General features: G+C 47.4%; 1 pseudogene; it reads right to left on the reverse strand.

Moving 5' to 3' along the window:
• Window positions 1-14912: 14912 nt before the first annotated feature.
• On the reverse strand, window positions 14913-15033 carry LOC136642924 (5S ribosomal RNA; annotated as a pseudogene).
• Between the last annotated feature and the right edge of the window lie 5174 nt (window positions 15034-20207).

The following is a 20207-nucleotide window of genomic DNA, read 5'->3' on the forward strand; positions in this document are numbered from 1 at the left end:
TACGGTTAGTCACTGGACACAGAGGGTGAGGCCATTAGAAGGCTGTTCGGCAGAGCTCCAAGATTTGCAGCGTTCAGGGCTGCCATCCACGGCTGTCACACCTGACAAGACGCAGCTTGCTGATGTGCTCATTCGCGAGGACCGACGCATAACGACTAGGCAGTTGGCGCTGAAGCTGTCAATCAGCAAAGGAAGTGTGGATGCAATCATCCGTGCTCCTGATTACCCAAAACTGTGTGCACGATGGGTTCCGTGCTGTCTTACGGTGGACCACAAATCTCTCAGAAAAAACATTTCTACTGAGTTGCTGAAATGTTTTGAAGATGAGGGGGAAGCGTTCTTGTCCAGGATTGTGACAGATGATGAAACCTGGGTTCACCATTTTGAGCCCGAAACAAAACGACAGTCGATGGAATGGCGTCATCCTCAATCTCCACAGAAGAAAAAATTCAAAGCAACTGCTTCCGCCGGTAAGGTCGTGATCACTGTGTTTTGGGACTGTGAGGGTGTCATACTCATTGATGTGATGCCAAGAGGCAGCACCATTAATTCTGAAGCTTATGTGAAGACATTAACCAAACTCAAGAAGCGCTTCCAGCGACTTCGGCGCCATAACAACTCAGGTGAATGTTTGATTCAACATGATAACGCTCGGCCTCACACAAGTTTGAGGACTTCGGAACACATCACTAAACAGGGTTGGAATGTGTTACCCCATCCACCCTACAGCCCTGACCTAGCTCCCTCAGACTTCCACTTGTTTGGGCCATTAAAGGATGCCATTCGCAGAAGACATTTTGAGGATGACGAAGAGGTGATTCGCACAGTGCAGAAATGGCTTTGTGACCAGAACAAGGAGTGGTACCGACAGGGCATACATGGCCTTGTGTCTCGCTGGAGGAAGGCCATAGAACTGGACGGAGATTACGTGGAAAAATAGGGAGTGTAGAAGAAACATCATTCTTTCTTGTGTGTAAGTTTCATTGTGTTCAATAAATAATTGTTGAAGAAAAAAAATGTGGTGCATTACTTTCTGGGCGACCCTCATACATCATTGTGGAGTGCCATGGCGTCCTTGCCAGAGACTGAATGGAATACAAGCAGGATTTTCAGCATAAACTCCTATAGAGTCACTTTAACTCCCTTTATTCTGTCATGTAACCAAATGTACATCTTGGTTTAGAGCAGAGCTTTTTCATCTCACAGCACATCGACAAGATGCTAAACTTCTCAAGGCACACCATCAGTTTTTTTTTATAATTGTCAGGGCACATCACACTGCCAGCAGGGGACTCACATCCTCTGATTGGCCTACTAATAAATGACTCTCCCCCTATCTTGCACAGCACACCCATGACACAGTGGTTGAAAATCACTGGTTTAGAGAAAGGTGTGCAAAATCAATTAGAAATAAATAACTTGGGATGCATACAGCCTACACACTTGTACATTATTAGAATGTAACTTAGTGTATGATAAAGTTTTCTATTTTCCTTTGAGTGAAGAGAAGAACTAATATACAGGCATACCCTGGTATCCATGGGGGTTCCATTCTGAACCCAACCCCCCACTGATACTTGATACTGTGGATACTGGAGACATCCTCCACCCTCTAGAGGCAAGGGGAGCTGCGCTCCTCTCACCACTGGAGAGTCTTCTGAGCCTCATGGAGGCTGCGCACGTCTACCAGCAGCCTCTGCAAGGCTCAGAATGGTAGTTTACGCCCAAAAGCATGACTTCCAATTTTCTGTACAACCGGAAGTGATATTTTTATGCCCTTAAAAGGCATTATGAGGGCCAGGGAAGCCCTCAGTGGCTTCTTCAGCCCTCATAATGCCTTTTGAAGGCATAGAAACATCACTTCTGGTTTTATGAAAAAACGGAAGCCACTTTTTTTCAACCCAAACAGTCATTCTGAGCTCCCCAGAGGCTGTGGGCAGATGCATGGAGCCTCAGCAGGGCTCAGAAGACTCTCCAGAGAGGTACAGGGCGGCCCACATTTGTGGATCCACAGATAAGCGAAACCACGAATATGGGATCCAGGGATACGGGGCCCCCCTGTATCCAGTTTCAGATATGTTTCAGGTAGAAAATATACAGGAATTGGATAATTCCTTACATTCTTTTGTGTAAAGCATGATCATTACCCATTCTTTGGGTAGTTTTTAAAAATCATGATTAAAAAAAAAAATCAGAACTTTCTCACCAGAGAAAATTTCTCTCTGGAAAGCAGGCCAGTGATCCTCAGCATTTGAAGAGGAGAAGGAGCTGCTGAGGGAAAACACCTTCTCCCAAGTGGGTCCAATCCAGTTAAAGAGAGGGTGGGAGGCATGTGCGTTGGCAGTGAAGAAGGCCAATTCTGATGCTTATGATGCTATTGAGATTTTACAATTCAAGTCTACAGTATTTCAGAATATTCAAAGGATATTGTGGAAATGGAAAAGATGCAAAAAAGAGTGACTAAGGCCCAAATCCTAACCCACTTTCCAGCACTGGCATAGCTGTGCCAATGGGACATGTGCTGCATCCTGCAGTTGGGGGGCATTCACGGAGTCCTCCTCAAAGTAAGGGAATGTTTGTTTCCTTACCTAGGAGCTGCATTGCCCTTGTGTCGGTGCTAGAAAGCAGGTTAGGATTGCACCCTAAAATGATTCCTGGGCTGGGGCATCTCCCTTATGAGGAAAGGCTACAGCATTTGGGGCTCTTCTGTCTAGAAAAAAGGCACCTGAGGGGGAGACATGATTGAGACATACAAAATTATGCAGGGAATGGATATAGTAGATAGAGAAAAGGGTGTGCGTTTTTCTCTCTCACACAACACCAGAACCAGGGGATGTCCGCTAAATTTGAGTGTTGGGATAGTTGGGACAAACAAAAGAAAACATTTCTTTACTCAGTGTGTAGTTAGTCTGTGGAACTCCTTGCCACAGAATGTGGTAATGGCATCTAGCAAAGATCTCTTTAAAAGGGGATTGGACACATTTTTGGAGGCCATGATGTGTATGTGCAACCTCCTGATTTTAGAAGTGGGTCACCTCAGAATGCCAGATGCAACAGGATGCAGGTCTATTGTTGTCTTGTGTGCTCCCTGAGGCATTTGTTGGGCCACTGTGAGATACAGGAAGCCGTACTAGATTGGCCTATGGCCTGATCCAGCAGGACTGTTTTTATGTGGCCTTATCAGGGTCAAATCAGAGGTGGCACTAGAAATCTCAGGATTTCTGTCTTTTCAAGTGGTGAGCAAGTTTGGGATACTGAATCCGTTGCCTGCACATAGTCCCAATGAAAACTGCCTTCTGAGATGTTGCTTGTCTTGGATGGGAAGTTCCCTTTGGTTCCAATGGAAGTTTGCCTCCCAGGACTAATAGCAACTTCAGACAGTTCTTTTCCGTTGGTATTTTATAAATCCCCTCCCCATGTGTCATGGTTCCAATCTTCACTGAGCCTCTCTATGGCTACTAGTCGACTGTTAGAAAAAGACAGATGATCTAACTGTACTTCTAATGTCACATCTGGTTGAAGCCTTATCCTGAGGCTTTTGGTGCTTTCCTCTTAAAGGGACAGTACACAACATATTTTATGGACACAACAAGCTGTCAATTGGAATCCCTGTTCTCAGTTGCAGTATGTGGAAGTTTCATATCCAAGGCTTCCACTGTGTTCAAAGTGGGTTTAATAAGAGAACACTGTTTGCACTAATTATATCCACAAAACAACCGCAAAGCAGTCCTTTGTGATTTCATGGCAGTTTTTAAAAAGCTAATTTTCTAACCATGTTTAGAGCTTGAGCTTCCTGAACAGGATTAACTAAAGGACTTGGCACTGCATTAATCATAATAGCAAGGAGTAAAGATCAAAGGATTATATCCCGTGAACTATTTGGACCTGAATTTTCCATTGAAAGCTTTTCAAGTCAACTTTAATGAATGTCACTTCCTATGACATCAGTTTTCATTCATTTATAGGCAGAGGCCCTCTCAATATTATTTGCCCCGCTAATTCCACTATAGTTCTGGCAAGCACAACACTTCATTTCTGGAGCCATTTTATTACTTTTCCACAGACTGTAGTAAAATACTTCATTAAAATTAACAGGAAATTAAACACTTCATGAAAGATTAGAATGCACTTGAAAGAAAGAAAGAAAGAAAGAAGGAAAGAAAGAAGGAAAGAAAGAAAGAAAACCTTCTTTGTGTAAAACAAAATACCTAGATTAAAGTTTGATAGCCATGCTTATGTGATTCTTGGCACTGTCACCATTTTAAGGGAATGAAGAACTAAACAAAGGCCAGAAGGAGGTCGTTTTTATGCTGAGTTAATAAAGGAATTCTTCATGGGTTGGTAAATTTACCATTCATTGTCGATGATGACTGGAACTCATCATCGACAATAAATGACTCAATTGAGACATGTGTATAGTGGTAGAACAAATACCATATATATTAAAACATGTAACTAGCAGCCCAACCCTATTGCATGTTTATGGTGGTAGATCAGCCGATCTGCTGCCAAAAGGCACACCACTGTGGAACTGCTGGTGCACATATCCAGAGGCCCTGCGCATCAGCAACAGCCTGCCCAGGCCATGCAAGAACAGGCAGGGTGGTGGTGAAGATAAGAACATAAGAACATAAGAACATAAGAACAGCCCCACTGGATCAGGCAATAGGCCCATCTAGTCCAGCTTCCTGTATCTCACAGCAGCCCACCAAATGCCCCAGGGAGCACACCAGATAACAAGAGACCTCATCCTGGTGCTCTCCCCTACATCTGGCATTCTGACTTAACCCATTCCTAAAATCAGGAGGTTGCGCATACACATCATGGCTTGTACCCCATAATGGATTTTTCCTCCAGAAACTCGTCCAATCCCCTTTTAAAGGCATCTAGGCTAGACGCCAGCACCACATCCTGTGGCAAGGAGTTCCACAGACCGACCACGCGCTGAGTAAAGAAATATTTTCTTTTGTCTGTCCTAACCCGCCCAACACTCAATTTTAGTGGATGTCCCCTGGTTCTGGTATTATGTGAGAGTGTAAAGAGCATCTCCCTATCCACTCTGTCCATCCCCTGCATAATTTTGTATGTCTCAATCATGTCCCCCCTCAAGCGTCTCTTTTCTAGGCTGAAGAGGCCCAAACGCCGTAGCCTTTCCTCATAAGGAAGGTGCCCCAGCCCCGTAATCATCTTAGTTGCTCTCTTTTGCACCTTTTCCATTTCCACTTTGTCTTTTTTGAGATGCGGCGACCAGAACTGGACACAATACTCCAGGTGTGGCCTTACCATAGATTTGTACAACGGCATTATAATACTAACCGTTTTGTTCTCAATACCCTTCCTAATGATCCCAAGCATAGAATTTGGCCTTCTTCACTGCCGCCGCACATTGGGTCGACACTTTCATCGACCTGTCCACCACCACCCCAAGATCTCTCTCCTGATCTGTCACAGACAGCTCAGAACCCATCAGCCTATATCTAAAGTTTCAATTTTTTGCCCCAATGTGCATGACTTTACACTTACTTACATTGAAGCGCATCTGCCATTTTGCTGCCCATTCTGCCAGTCTGGAGAGATCCTTCTGGAGCTCCTCACAATCACTTCTGGTCTTTACCACTCGGAAAAGTTTGGTGTCATCTGCAAACTTAGCCACTTCACTGCTCAACCCTGTCTCCAGGTCATTTATGAAGAGGTTGAAAAGCACCGGTCCCAGGACAGATCCTTGGGGCACACCGCTTTTCACCTCTCTCCATTGTGAAAATTGCCCATTGACACCCACTCTCTGCTTCCTGGCCTCCAACCAGTTCTCAATCCAGGAGAGGACCTGTCCTCTAATTCCCTGACTGTGGAGTTTTTTCAGTAGCCTTTGGTGAGGGACAGTGTCAAACGCCTTCTGAAAGATGCATTATAGGTAGTTTGGGAGAAGATTGGTGCGGGAATCTGGCTGGGCAGAGACAATTTGGGGGTAGGAGGGACTGGATCCTGGTGGCAGCAGTGCACATCAAGATCCTACCCATCTTTCTTGGCCTGAACCCACCTTCTAATGCTTCTCAGCATTATTCCAGCTATTTAGCTGGCATATTTAGCTGGCATAACCCCAAGGACCCCCATTGGCAATTAAGTGGCCCACTGGGAGATAAGTAAAAAATATTTTTACTTAAACCGGGCGGAGGATACAATTGGGCACTTAGCTACAATTATCATATTGCATGCAAGCATGCCAAAATAATTCCCCCCCCCCCCAAAAAATAGCTAACTTTCTGTGTCCAATTGATAGGCACCCATGATGCTTATGATGCTATTGAGATTTTACAATTCAAGTCTACAGTATTTCAGAATGCATCGCTAGGCTAATAACTGCAAAACAAATGTATCTCAGAATGTTCAGCATTTTCCTATGAGCCATCTTTATTAATGCAAGAGCAAGCAGTGAATCTCATCGCTTTCATAATGTTCACATGCCAACCTAGCACATAATAAGGCTGACCCATGGTGAAATCACCAATATCCCTGTCATATTGTCACAATTCTGCTATGTGGGAAATTAGTACTGCATATTATGAAATGTTTTCATTTTTCCAAGGCCCTTCAAAATATATGAGCCAGCTGACCTGCTTCTCTGTGCCCAACGCCAACTGTCCTGTGGCTTCTTCACACTCAGAACAAAGATATTTGTGGAGTGAAACAAAGAAACCAACTTAATACTACCATCAATTAGATTCTATGATCTGAAGTGGAAAAGAGCTAATGTAAGTCCTTCCCTATTGCCCATACTTTGCCTGCTTCTGTGGTGGAAACCAGGATGTTGTATCTTAGGACCAAACATGTAATGTTGCCCATGGTTTTATGCTATGTCTTTTCTCCTCTAAATAGCATATCAGAGGGTGCTGAAATTGACCAAAGCACAGTGTGTGTATGGGGGGGGGGGGGAAGGCTTTAGCCCTTTGCTGCTGCCATGGTATGATGTCAGTTGCCCCCACCATGCACTAATCCTCCTTTTAAAAAACTACTTCCATTGAAAACCAAAGGGAGGGCTTATAAAAACAAAATTAACACAATGAGGGTACAATCCTACCCTATGCTGGAACAGGCAAGCTAAGAGGCTTGTGCTGTATCCAGCACAAGAGAGGGACCCAAAGCAGCTCAAATTTTTCCCTTAGCTCCAGGTAAAGCATGCTGGCCCCTATGAGTCTCCTTGGACTTGTACCACCTCCTGAGATGGCACACATCTGAGGAGAGCAGAGCGGCTTGAAGTCGCTCCGATCTCTCTGGGATCTGGGATTGGGATTTGGCATAACCACCAGATCCCAGCCCTGCCTCCCACTCCCCACCCGCCTGCCCCAGGGCCACCCACCATCTGCCATACCTCCTCCCTCCCCCGCTCAGGAACACCTCCCTCACACCTCCCTCACACTCACCCCAGAGCCTTGCATTGGCCCAGCAAGGCCAACACAAGGCTCATGGAGTAAGCCACCAGGGAGGCTGGATTCAGCCTCCATGTGCCGGCACACCTCCGTACTATATATATGCTTTTAACAATGATAGTCAATGGCGCTTACTCCCAAGTAAGTATGGATAGGATTTTTCATTCATTAATTCCACCTTTATTGGCATAAACAATCCAACAAGAAAACAAAATTAAAATATTCAGGGTAGCCACCAATTATTGATCAGGCAAAGAAATACAGATGAATTTACGCCTCAACAGTGCCTTAAATATATATTTTGCTACATTTGATGAGCGGCATTCATTTCTCCTGTCCAACAAGTACCGAACCAAGTCTGTATCTGAACCATGAAAGTTTTCCAGGAATGGATATAGAAATCAATGTCGTAAATCAATATAGTGGGTACAATACAGAAGTACATGGGTCAAGGACTCTTTTGAGGTCAGGTCGCAAGAACATGACTGGGGACTTTCCAATGGTCTATTAAATCTTTATCTTAGTACATTTGTAGGTAAGATATTAAACCTACCCAGTGTAAAGGCTCTACAAATCTGAGGTGAACACATGAACGATAGATAGCTTGAACCCAAATCAGAGGGCCATGAAAGACCAATATATAGAGGCGAACAAGACTTACGGGCTGCAGCTTGCAAATCCTGTTTCTCTATATCGAATAGTCGGGTCTGAATAAGATTGTAAGCCGCAGACATGGGTAATCCTCCTGTCAGATCAGTTGATAAATCTAGGAGCTGGAGTCTTTTGTGAAATAAGGTTAGACCAGGGGAAAAAGAAACATCAGCAAGAATATTGGAGAGCATGATGTTCTGATTTGCCTCAAAAACCGACCCTTAGCCAAATTCTCAAGAATCTCAGCCAGGCCAATGTTTAAATTTTATGCAGACCAGCTTCGAGGCACAGTGCTGCATAAGGGACGCAGTGAGGTACCGCAAAGATCTTATAGAGGAATCTGGATTGAACACGTTCTACTAGAGTGGAAATGGCTGAAATCCAGATAAGGGTACCAAACAGCAATCGTGCCAGAACCTTGGACTTAAAGAGCTGCACTGCTGCTGGGATATAAGAATTGCCCCAGGTGTTAAAAAAAAACCGCAAAGTAGCTTGAACTAATAAATTGCTTGAGTTAATAGCAGCCTGGCGATGGGGTGACCAAGTATGCGGCGCGCCCCCAGGGACCCAGCACGACGGTGGGGCCCACTCGCAAGGGAGGAGAGGGCGACTTACCCCTGGTCGCAGAGCAGCAGGAGCGTGCATGCAACACCCGCGGCCAGGTGGACGTCCGCTCCTGATGGGATGACCACCTCCCCCACGGCCTGACCCCGCTCGGGGCCGCCGCCGCTGACGGGGATGAATGACTCACCCCTTGCCCACGGCAGCGTCAGCAGCAGCAAGCACCTTGGGCAGATGTGGCCGTGGGAGAGGGAGGGCCGGGGAGAGATGGGGATTCCCTGCTGGGCAGACTCCAGGAGGGGTGGAGGCTGGTGGCCGGATGCCCTCAGCCCCGCCTGATCCGGAAGGGGCCAGGGACCTGCACCTGAGGGACGGCCTCATAAGCAGCTGGGGAAGGGAGGAAGAAAAGGAGAGAGGAGAGGCAGGGAGGATGGCCCATGAGGAAAAAGAGGCCGCCTCCCTCTACCCCAAGGAAGGCAAGCTGGGAGCCCAGTGGGGAAGGCAGCCAGGCTGGGCAAGTCCTGGAGGAGGCGCCGGCCTCTGGTGTCCCAGCACGAGGGGAAGGGGAAGGGGCCCAGCAAACCCCCCTAACACTTACCTAGACTTACCTCAGGAAGTTTCAGACGCAGGACGCTGGACCTGGGGCGCGCCAAGACTTAGCCTGCCAGTGAAGCCACTCAGTAGGGGTCTGCAAGGAAACAGGGGTGGAAAGAGAGAAGAAACTTCTGTTAGCCACTGGGTGTAGGACTAAGCCTAATGAATGTAAGGATACTCACCTGATTAAACTGAGTGAGAAAGACCTGGACTGTTGCCTCTGCTTCGGCTCAAAAGGCGGGTAAGCGATGTGGGACCCCGGGGGGGGGGAGAGGCGGCCCCGAGAATGGACATTACGGAAGGTCAGGACTATTCTTCTTTATTGTAAAGAAATTTTTTAATTTATTGTAAACTTTTAATTTACATACGATAATTTGATTTTGTTGTATGGGGAAATTAAAAATTTTCCTCCTTGATGATGTTACTTGCAGTATTGACATCACTTCCAAGTTAATGAAATCACTTCTGGTGGGTCTCAACAGATTGTCATCCTAAGAAGTGTGTCCTAGTGTTAAAAAGTTTGAGAATCCTGATCGCCCAATTACAAGCAGGGAGATTGGAGTTTGTATGGCCTGGCTGGAACTCGCGAGCCCCTTCCCCTGCAAGGGGATTGGTGGAGGGCTGTTGCTGGGGGGAGCAGAGGTATTTTAAGGACACAGCAACAGCCCCCCTTCCTTCTTTGCTCATGGGCACCGAGTGGACAGCACCCAGCCAGCGGCTGAGCATCAGGGGGAGAGGGATCCTCCTCATGGTGTGTGAGCAGGCTGTGCTGTGCTAGGGGGGCTAAGGGAGCATTCCCTGGGAGGGGGAGGCTGGCTGTAGAACAGGCTCCTGTGTGGTGACCATTTGAAGGGCACTCACGCCCCCTCCTCTGCCCCATTTGGGTGAGCAACGGGACTGCCCCCCGGCCGGTGGGCCCCCTCCCTATTTAGCGGGGCTCTGAGACGCGGCCTGCGGTGGTTCACCCCCTCCTGCTCCTCCCGACGGCTGCTGGGTGGCTTCCAGGGGGCTAGGGATGGTCTGGTGGGTCACTGCAGCGGGTGGGCGGCTGCCGAGTGTAGCGTGAGCATGGCGTGGGTCACCGCCCGAGCGTGCACTCTGTCCCCTCACTTGGGGAGCGGTGGCTGGGGCATGTGGCAGCCAGGCTCAGCCCATACTGTGGCTGCCACCGCCCGGGTGCACATGTCACCCCCTCCCCACCCCCTTCTGAAAGTGGGGCTTTGGGGCGGACAGCCACGGTGTGCGGCTGGGCGCTTCAGGGGCAGGCAGCCTCCTTTAAGAGAGAGGTGATGTTTTCCAACCTGCTTGACAGGTGGGATGCCACCAACTCACTTAAGAGGTGAGCAGTCCCTGCTCAGGTGAGGGAGGGGCGATGTTCTGATGACAACCTGCTTAGCTACCCCTACTCCTTTAAGAGAAGGGTGATGTTTTCCAACCTGCTTGACAGGCGGGTTGCCACCGTGCTCGGTTGAGGGACTGCAGGAGTACGTAGCACATTCAGCGGCACAAGCAGAAGCCCTGTTCCAGCACGCAGATGGCTCCCCGCTGACTTTATCCCAGTCTAGGGTGGTCTTTTTGCATGCCCTCATAGCCCTGGAGTTGCAGCCAAAGGAGTATAGCCTTAATTCCCTGCATATCGAAGCGACTTCTGCAGCCGCGGCGTTGTGCCTGTCCGGGGGCAACATTCAGTGGACAGGACATTGGCGTTCTGCAGCTTATAGGTGCTACATTCGGATCTTTTAGAGGCGGCCTTCTTCATTGGCACCCCCCCTTTATGGGGGGGGCGCTGCAAAGGGCTGGAGTTGTGGCAATAACTTCTCTTTCTCCTTCTGCAAGATGTGGTGAGAAGCCAGTTCGTGAACTGTCTGTGGCCATTCCATGGTAGTTTGGGCTTGTAAGTGGGCGGCCGCGAGGCAATTTGGAACGCAGCTCGGGCTCGGCCCCACCATGCAAGTTGGCTGGCTGGCCAAGCAGTGGAGCCAACTGCTGCACGCAGTGGTGGAGTAATTGAAGGAGAACTTGTTGCCTGACGTATTGGTGATCCACCTGCATGAAAATGATCTGTGTGGGATTTCTGGGCTGCTGCTCAGGCCCAGAGCAGGCAAGGAGCTCACCACCCTTCAGGGTTGGCTGCCTGGCATTACGGTGGTCTGGTTGGACTTCCTACAGTGGCGGGTGTGGCATGGTGCCAGCCACTTTGCTAAGGTGGAGAGGATGAGGAGGAAGGTTGCCAAAGAGATTGGCCAGTTTGTGGCACAGACCGGTGGATGGGTCATTGTGCATCCAGCCATTGCCTTCTCAATGCCTGCTCTCTACAGAGGAGATGGGGGCACTTGTCTGAGCAGGGGGTGGACATCTTTCTGAGAGACCTGCAGGATGGCCTTAAGGCGCTTCTCCCCATTTGGGAGCGGGAGGTCAAGCGCTAGGCTGACCCCTCTTTGTGGCAGGTGGTGCAGTAGAGGCGTGCTTGGGACCGTGGAGTGCACCTTCAGTCAGCATAGGCAGGGCAGAACCCAATAGCCGTCCTCAGTGGCTCAGCAGCACGAGGACATTGACTGGGGCCCTGGCCAGGACCGTGGGGGTCCTCCTCAGAGGCTCAGTGGCTCGAGGCAGCACACCCCACGGTCTGGCTGCCTTCCCCTTATGGGACAGACCTGGATGAGCTGCGTTGCCCAAGAACGGGGCACAGCTTGGAGTCGGGTGCACATCCAGCCTGGGGGACAGATTTGATTCTGGGGCTGCCCAGTGGTCCCACCTCCGCACCACAAAGGGGTTTTCGCTGCCCCTGCAACTGCAAGTCTCAGCTTCCTTTCTGTATAAAAATACTAATAAAGTGGCCCTTTCTTCCATGTGTGTTGTCTTGAGTGTTCATTGGGCAGTGCCCAGACAACCACCAGTACAGAACAGTGTTCTTCAACCTTTGGGATGTGACCCCCATGATGTAACCAAGTGTCATTTGTGGGATCCCAGCAACCTTTCAAAGCCTTGCAAGAGAGGACTTGGATCTAATCCAGTAATGGTACTGCCTTATCAAAACTGAGTTCTTACTATAAAACTGCACAGCCTCTTCTCACTATCTTGCCCTGCAGCTCCTAAGGCAGGCCCAGCTCAGAGCCCAATTCTGGGCCCAGCGCAGCAGCTTCCTGCCAGTGCACATTGTTGCAAACTTGCTGTAAAGTGCATTCGTGAGGCTTACCGCCGGGCTACCACCCGTGCTAACCCAGCGCTGGCAGGCACCAGGCTAGTGCCACCCGGCCCCCACCCTCCACTACTCGGCGGTCTCACGGACCACTGAGCTGTGGCATGGTAAGCGAGGGGAGGGAGCTGGGAGGCAGAGAGGTGGGTCCAGTGGCGCTCTGCTCCACCGTATCCTGTCCATTTGTGTAGGGCTCAGCACCCTACATGAATGAATTTACCTTATCACCGACCTTTTGGTAGGCAGTAAAGTGAGTAGCCCCAGTGCGAGTCTACTTCCCTTACCCAGGAGAAGGGGACTATTGTCCCCGAGGCGCCACCCGCGGCAGCCCGAGGTTGCGGCTGCAGCCGTTTGAGGCGCCACCAAAGCTGCACACCCCGGGCAGCTCAGGATTGGGCTGTCAGACCGCTACCTCACAGGGTTGTTGTGAAGACACAAGGGGTAGGGAGAAATGGGGCGGGTTGAGCAGGGGTGGGTGGATAGAGTCTTGGGGGGATGGGATTGGTAGAGGGTCCCTAGTCTCCTACTTTATTAATTAGGGAGGGGGGTGATGTGACACAAAAAAAGTTGAATGCCACTGGTATAGATGTCAAGATTTGGCACAATCATTATGTACTTAACTGGCAGGCCTTCGCATAACCTCTAGACTGGACTGTAAGTTTTGTTCATTTTTTTCTTCAAGCCCTCTCATGACTTTACTTTCCGAAACAGAAATGTCACTCTTTCACTGCTGATCATTTCAGTCTTGATCGCCAGTTTGGGAATTGATTGATGTGTGAATCTTCCAAGCCATTTCCTGAACATTTTGCTGCCTTTTACCTCATTCAGGCGGCTTGTGTTTTTTCTGTTTTTGTTTTTTTTAAATGTGCTTTCTGTTGTTCAGAAAGAATGGAAATCATGAATTATTTCTCTGTCCACTGAAAGTATCATTTTTGGGGAAGGATCCAAGATATTCTTGGTTCAAATTACTATCCAGCCCATATTGTAAAATTCTCCTTGGAATCGGCCTAATCTCTAATAATCTTTTGATATTTATACTTTATTCTGAACCTGCCTTATGCTTTCTGGGGTGCAGGAAAGAATGCAAAACAAGACACTGTGGTCCCTCAGTGCACAAACAAGCAAAATGGTACTGTGCAGGAAGGGTTTGACAGTTAGAGCAGCTATTTTCAACCTTTTTCATCTCACAGCACACTGATAAGTTGCTAAAATTGTCAAGATACACCATCAGTTTTTTTTTTAACAATTGAGAAGGCACACCATGCTGCTGGTGTGCATGTCCCAATGGCCCTACTAATAAATGACCCTTCCCGAAACTCCTGTGATATGCCTGCAGACCATTCACAGCACACCAATGTGCCACAGTACAGTGGTTGAAAACCACTGAGTTAGAGCATGTAAAAAAAAAAATAGGGTCATGTAAGACAAGGTTGTATGGGGAGAAGTGTGCAGGTGTGTCATGCTGTCACATTAAGAGTTGAGTCACATCCATAAGGATGAAGGAAATGATGTGCACCACAGACAATCATAGTGGGGGAAAAAGAAAAATATGGTCTGAACTACACAGTCAGTATACCTTCATGTAGAATTTAGCAGAACCATAGTATCATAGGGTTGTAAGGGGCCTAATAGTTCTTCTAGTGCAACCCCCTGTTTCTAGCAGGAAATCCTCCTAGATCATCTCTAGCAGGTGCTTGTCAAACCTCTGCTTGAAGATCTCCAGTAAGGGGAATCCACTACCTCCCTTGGCAATCTGTTCCACTGCCAAACCACCCTTACCATCAGGAATTTTTTTCCTGATGTCCAATCAGAATCCCTTCTCTTGCAGCTTGCACCCATTGGTTCTAACTCTACTTTCAGAGGCAGTTGAGAACCAATTTGTCCCTTCTTCCATATGACAGCCCTTTAGGTATTCCAATTCATACCCCCTCTCAGGATAGGGAGAACTGCATTCCATCTATAGAATCTTAGTATTATTATTAATTTAGCATCGTCAACGCGCATGGCGCTTTACATAGAGTGATAGGTCATTGCTCCAACATGCAACATTACTCCAAATGACAGGTCGTTGCTCCAATAGATTTGCAATCTAGCTATTGACAGATGGGGGGCGGGAGGTAAGAGGCAGGGGAACACCAGAGATATTATTTCAACTACACAGACTTAACTTTGGTACAGTAGGGAATGGAGATTAAGGTACAGAGCCGAAGACTGCATGAAAATAGTGGATTTCACAGCTATTTGGGCTGTATGCTTGGAGAACATGCATTCTACCATGTAGACTACCTTATGGCAGTGATAAAAAAACACTTCTGCAACACAAACTTGCACGCAGCAGGAGCAGAAAGGTTGGAGACTTCCTGTACCTGCCAGAGGATCCTGGAGGACCTGCTGAGGCAGATAGGATGGCATGGGACAGGCTGGGGAGAGGCAGCAATGGAGGTGAGGTTGGTTGGCAACCTTCAGTCTGGAAAGACTATGGTATAAGCCTACAGCACCTGGTATTCCCAGGTGGTCTCCCATCCAAGTACTAACCAGGTCTGACCCTGCTTAGCTTCCGAGATCAGACAAGATCAGGCATGTGCAGGAGGGAGGATGGAACAAGACAGTGACAGGGTGGGGAAAGGGTGGAATGGGCAATGATAGGGGCATGGGGAGGGTGGATCAGGTCCAAGAAGAGAGCAGGCTCAGCAGCAGTGGTAGCTGCCAAGTTGCAGCCCTCTTCCCAGACGCAGCATGTGTCTAGCTCCAATATATCCTGCTTCAGAACTTTCTCAGATCATCTGATTGGGCTATGCTGAAAAAAAGGAACATGAAGACAAAACATAAAAATAGATGGACCTTTTCCATGATCAAGCAAGGGCAGGAGGTCTGGTCTAGAGGGTAGAGCCTCCGTCTGCCTGAAGATAACATCCACAAGGTCGCCAGTTCGAGGCCACCAGCACCGTGCGACCTTGAAGCAGCTGACAAGCTGAAGCCGAGCAATTCCATCTGCTCTGAGCGTGGGAGGATGGAGGCCAGAATGTGAAGCCAGATCGGAACGAAACACCTTGAATGTAGTGGTTCTTGAAAGAAAGAACCTTCTTTCAATTGTAAAAATCCCTATTTAATAAGGGATTTAAATAAGCCTGCCTATGTAAACCACCTTGAATAAAGTCTTGAATAAAGACCAAGAAAGGCGGTATATAAATACCTGTTATTGTTATTGTTATTGTTGTCGTTGTCGTTGTCGTTGTCGTTGTCGTTGTCGTTGTTGTTTCAATAAGGAAATATATTATCAATTCAAATCAAAGGTGATTCTGCAAACCTTATTGACACTGAAGTCCTGTTATCAAGAAATGACATTCCACTGAAAGCTAATGTTCCACCAATTCCCTGGGGACAAGGCAGACCTTGGCAGAATTGCCATTAGATATCTCTCATTACATATGGTTGTTATGGATTTTTTGGGTCATTACACCCTCCATTCTCCATCTTTGATGAGTACAAATCTCCCTGTCGTGATACATCTTCTGGATCGAGGTTCCTTTGGAACCATTTTCTAGCTCCTCCTGTTAACTTCAGCAAATCACTTACAAAGATAACATTTTTTTCAAATCATTTAGAAAGTTAATATTACAAAATCTTTATAATGTGATCTATCAGATTCAAATGATTGATGTGTACACTTTGGAAGGCATTAACAATATAAGCAATACCCTAATCTGGATCTCCAAAGCACAAGTAAAGAAGAGTTCAGTCTTTCCCCCGCCACCTTCCTCTGTGCAGCCATGCTGAGAGAGCACATATTTCATGCATTGGTAGTGGTGGCACTGGCATGCCTGGAGTGGCACTGGCATGCGGTGGTGGTGCGGTGGTGGCATGCGGGCACTGGCATGTGGGCAAAACACTAAGTTTCTTCAGGCACCTGGATACTGGTGTAAAGTGGCCCTCCTCCTCGCCTTCAAAGCCAGTCATGACTGCAAAAGCTTTTGCAGTCACAACTGACTCTGAAGGACAGGAGGAAGCGCTGCTTTACAATAGGGGCCAAGCGCCTGAAGAAACTTAGGGCACAATCCTAACCAGGTCTACTCAGAAGTCCTATTGTGTTCAATGGGACTTCCTCCCAGGAAAGTGAGGTTAGGATAGCAGCCTTTGTCTTTTACACACACACACACACACACACACCCTCCAGGAATGCCAGCAGGTGGTGGTGTGGGGAGCAGATGGCTTGGGAGAGGTAACACTTTTTCTTATTTCCGAATAGATCAGCAGTGGGTATCCTCAGACCCATGTCAGTTAGTTTATTGGTGTAAGTAAGTTTACTGGTGTAAGTTTGAAAAGAGGCAGGAGGCATATTAGGCTAGAAAAATGGAGCTAGCTCCCTGGCACACACTGCTGCCACCAGGATCTACCTTCCAGCCCTGAAAGCACCCATGCCCTCTTCTAAAAATATCCCCAAACTACCCACGATCCACCCCTGCTGGCACCTTACTGGCTCCAATGAGGGCTGGAACTGTGTGTGGCGGGCACATGAAGCCTCCAGTTGTTTCCACTGATGGCAATGTGCATGATGGCAGCACAGCTGTTATGCCACTGTTAGAGGACTTATGGTCTTTAAAAACATAGATTAGGAAAGCTGGAAATATTCATCCAGTCAATCTGTGCTGAGACAGATTCCTCCTGAGCAGTTGCGTGCCTGCTATAGAGTGAGATGGGGCAAAAGCCCCAGGCACCAGCCGCTAGAACCCCGCGGAAGCCTCTCTGAGGCTCCTGATGGGGGCGGAAACTGTGCTTCCGGTTTGCCAGAAACACAGTTTATAGTGCCGGGGAACCTCATAGAGGTTTCCCTGGCGTGGGCAGAGGTTGCACGAGGCTCCGTGAGCCTCTGGTAAGTAGGGGGGTGAATTTCCGCATGGGGCGGCAGCGATAGCCCACAGGGAGGTACCATCACTGAGATTTGCCCCGGGCGTGGGGCTGCGGAGGTCTGTGGCTGCTCCTGAGTTTCACATTCCTTAACTAGCATCTCCCAATCCAGTGCCATTGGCCCATTATAGGACTGGGACATAGCAGCACAGCCTCTATCCTATCACATGGTTTAAGTAGTAAGTGAAAGTGGAACGCAAACTGAACAAGACTGGATCTCAGGTGTTACTTGTTCAGTGTGTGTAGAGGATGATAATGTGCTTTTGATGTGTAAGCTTGGAATAAATAGTAACTTACAAAACAATATGAATCTGAACATAGGATGTGATTAGGTCAGAGATTGCAGGAAGGTTGTGGTCTGTTCTTATTTCATATCAGTGTGTTCTCTCAACCCTGTAATACATAGTTGACTTCACACTTGGAACTTCTCTGCCATTCATCAAACCTGATCCAGTGTTGCTCCCTTGCAGCTTATAATGGAAGCAGAGCCCCTTGAGTGAATTACAGCTTTGTGTTTGCTCTGGGGGTTATATATTACCCTGCAGTGCTGATGTGGAAATCCTTTACGTGAGAAGATTTGACTGCGGCCTATATCACAATTTGTCCTCAAAATGGATGTTAGAAAAGAAATAATTTGATGTTGTCACCGTTCTGTGTAGATTTTTTTTTTAAAACCACATTACGAAAATAGGGCAATCTAAAACTATATTATGAAGCTAGAGATATATCTACAGTTTATCTGTGTTAAGAAAGAGCTCTCCTGAATCTCACACTCCTTCCCTTGACTAGTATCACCTATCAAATAACAATGGTTTTGTTGCCTTTCTTGCTTGTCTTGTGTTCCCCCATTGGTCTTCTTTGCCCTTCTTTACTACATCCCCAACTTCTCCTTGACATCTTCTTTATATATTAATATTGGTTGTGGAGTGGATTCTTTTCATAAGGTGATTGACTTTTCTTGGCCCCAATGTTGGAATCCAGGGATGTGCTCAAGTCCATGAACCCGAGTTGCAAGTCAAGTTCTGAGTCAGTGACCCTGTGACTTGACTCATGAGTCATAGTGCATAGCCATACCAACTTGCCTCATGAAAAGCTTTAGTTCTTTCAATTTGAGTCATTTGGAGCAATGAGTCTGACAAAACACCCTCACCCTTAAGCCTTCCTCCTCCTGTCAACGCCCCCAGCCCCCACTCCTGGAATCAATCTACCTTGCTACTGCTGTCCTTCCGAATGCCAGCTTCTGGATTCTCCATGACTTCTGTCAACACAGTGTGGAAGTGACAAAGACATAAGTAAACAACAAGAACACACACACATTAAATTGATTCAGGACTTGAGTCATTTTGAGTCCTGACTCATTTTTAGGGTCATTGACCCTGAGTCACAAGTTGAGTTAATGTCAGCAATGTCCATGACTTGAATCAACTCAAGTCTTCCAAAAACACATTTTTGGGCTACTCGAGTTGAATCACCACAAGTAGAGAGAGAGAGAGAGAGAGAGCTCTAATAACCACAAAGCAGTAGCTCAGCTTCACACCAAAGATCTTTTCTGCAGTGCATAGTCATGGTGTTGTCTCCAAAGTGCCACATAAGTGAGATGTAGATGCATTATGCATTTCAGCGCCAAATGTTATACATGCATACTGCAGAGAGATCCTTCATTACATAGTATTTTTCAGGAACAATTGCAATCTCTAATGGCTCTTGTTTCAATTTGTCCATTTTCCTGTGACAAGATCTCTGCAGTTTTTAATGTGAAGATTGTACATAACCACTTTTGGGCCCAAGCTAATTTTCTCAATTGATCATAATCTCTATCATTGATGGAAAGAGAGAGACTGTCTGTCTTGCTTTCAAGAGGCTGCAATGACTGCATGTTTTCAGCCACTTACACTCAAGACTTGAATCTGAGCAACATGCGATTGGGGCACTTAGAGAGATAAGTTGTTTGTACACAGAATTTGAAACTACTCATCCATTGGATTGAAAGGTCAGCAGAAGCTGAGTTATGAAAAGTGAATGCTATCAGCCTATGAGTGGTGCTAAGTTTTCAGTTGTTTTGAGTGATAAATCAGTTGTCTGTTAGCTTTTGAAAGTTCTATGATTCTGTTTTGAAACTTTTTAATATAAAACGAATACATAAATAAACATAGGAATGCCCCCTATCCAAAGGTCTTTGATGTATCAGCTGTCCTAAACCACCACAGGGTTGTTGCCTGACAAGTTTTTAACCTGTGTTTTAATGTGTGGCTTTTGTTTGCATGTCAAATTGGTGCAGAGTGCATGCAAGGTGAGCATGACCCAGGCCAAGGTTCTCCTCAAGGTAAGGGGTCTTTGTCCCCTTGCCCTTGGGAAAAACCCCAGCACAATGGGTCAGACCCAAGCTAGTGAAATCGCTGGTGCAAGTCTGAGTGGATTCGTGTCAGCGGATTAGGCCCACAAAGGGGGATAGGATATGGTGTGTGCTGGTGCCAACAATGCTGCCCCCTCCAGGGCCCAATTCACCCACCTACTCTCATTTCCACCCTCTCCCACCCCATTCTGCTCCTCCCTCACCTTTCCCCTTACCCCTGTGCTGCTTGATGGAGCTTACCTGCTCCAGAGCACACTGTTCCCTATGCTGGGGCTTGCAGGATCACAGGGGCCTTCCCACTGGTGGGCCTGGAACCTGCACTGTTGCAACATGCTTTATGGCACAACAATCCATGCAGTGGAACATATGCTCCACCAGCACAGAAGGGAGATAGGATTGTGCCACAATCCTAACTAGTATGTAAATTAAGATACAGAGCAAGAGTGGTATATTAATGAACTGAGCAAGTCAAAAGTTCATAGTTGCACCCTGAGCAGGGCACAGAACAACAGAGGTGCTCACC

The sequence above is a fragment of the Tiliqua scincoides genome, chromosome 2 (genome assembly GCF_035046505.1).
Source record: "Tiliqua scincoides isolate rTilSci1 chromosome 2, rTilSci1.hap2, whole genome shotgun sequence".
NCBI classification, from domain to species: Eukaryota; Metazoa; Chordata; class Lepidosauria; order Squamata; family Scincidae; genus Tiliqua; species Tiliqua scincoides.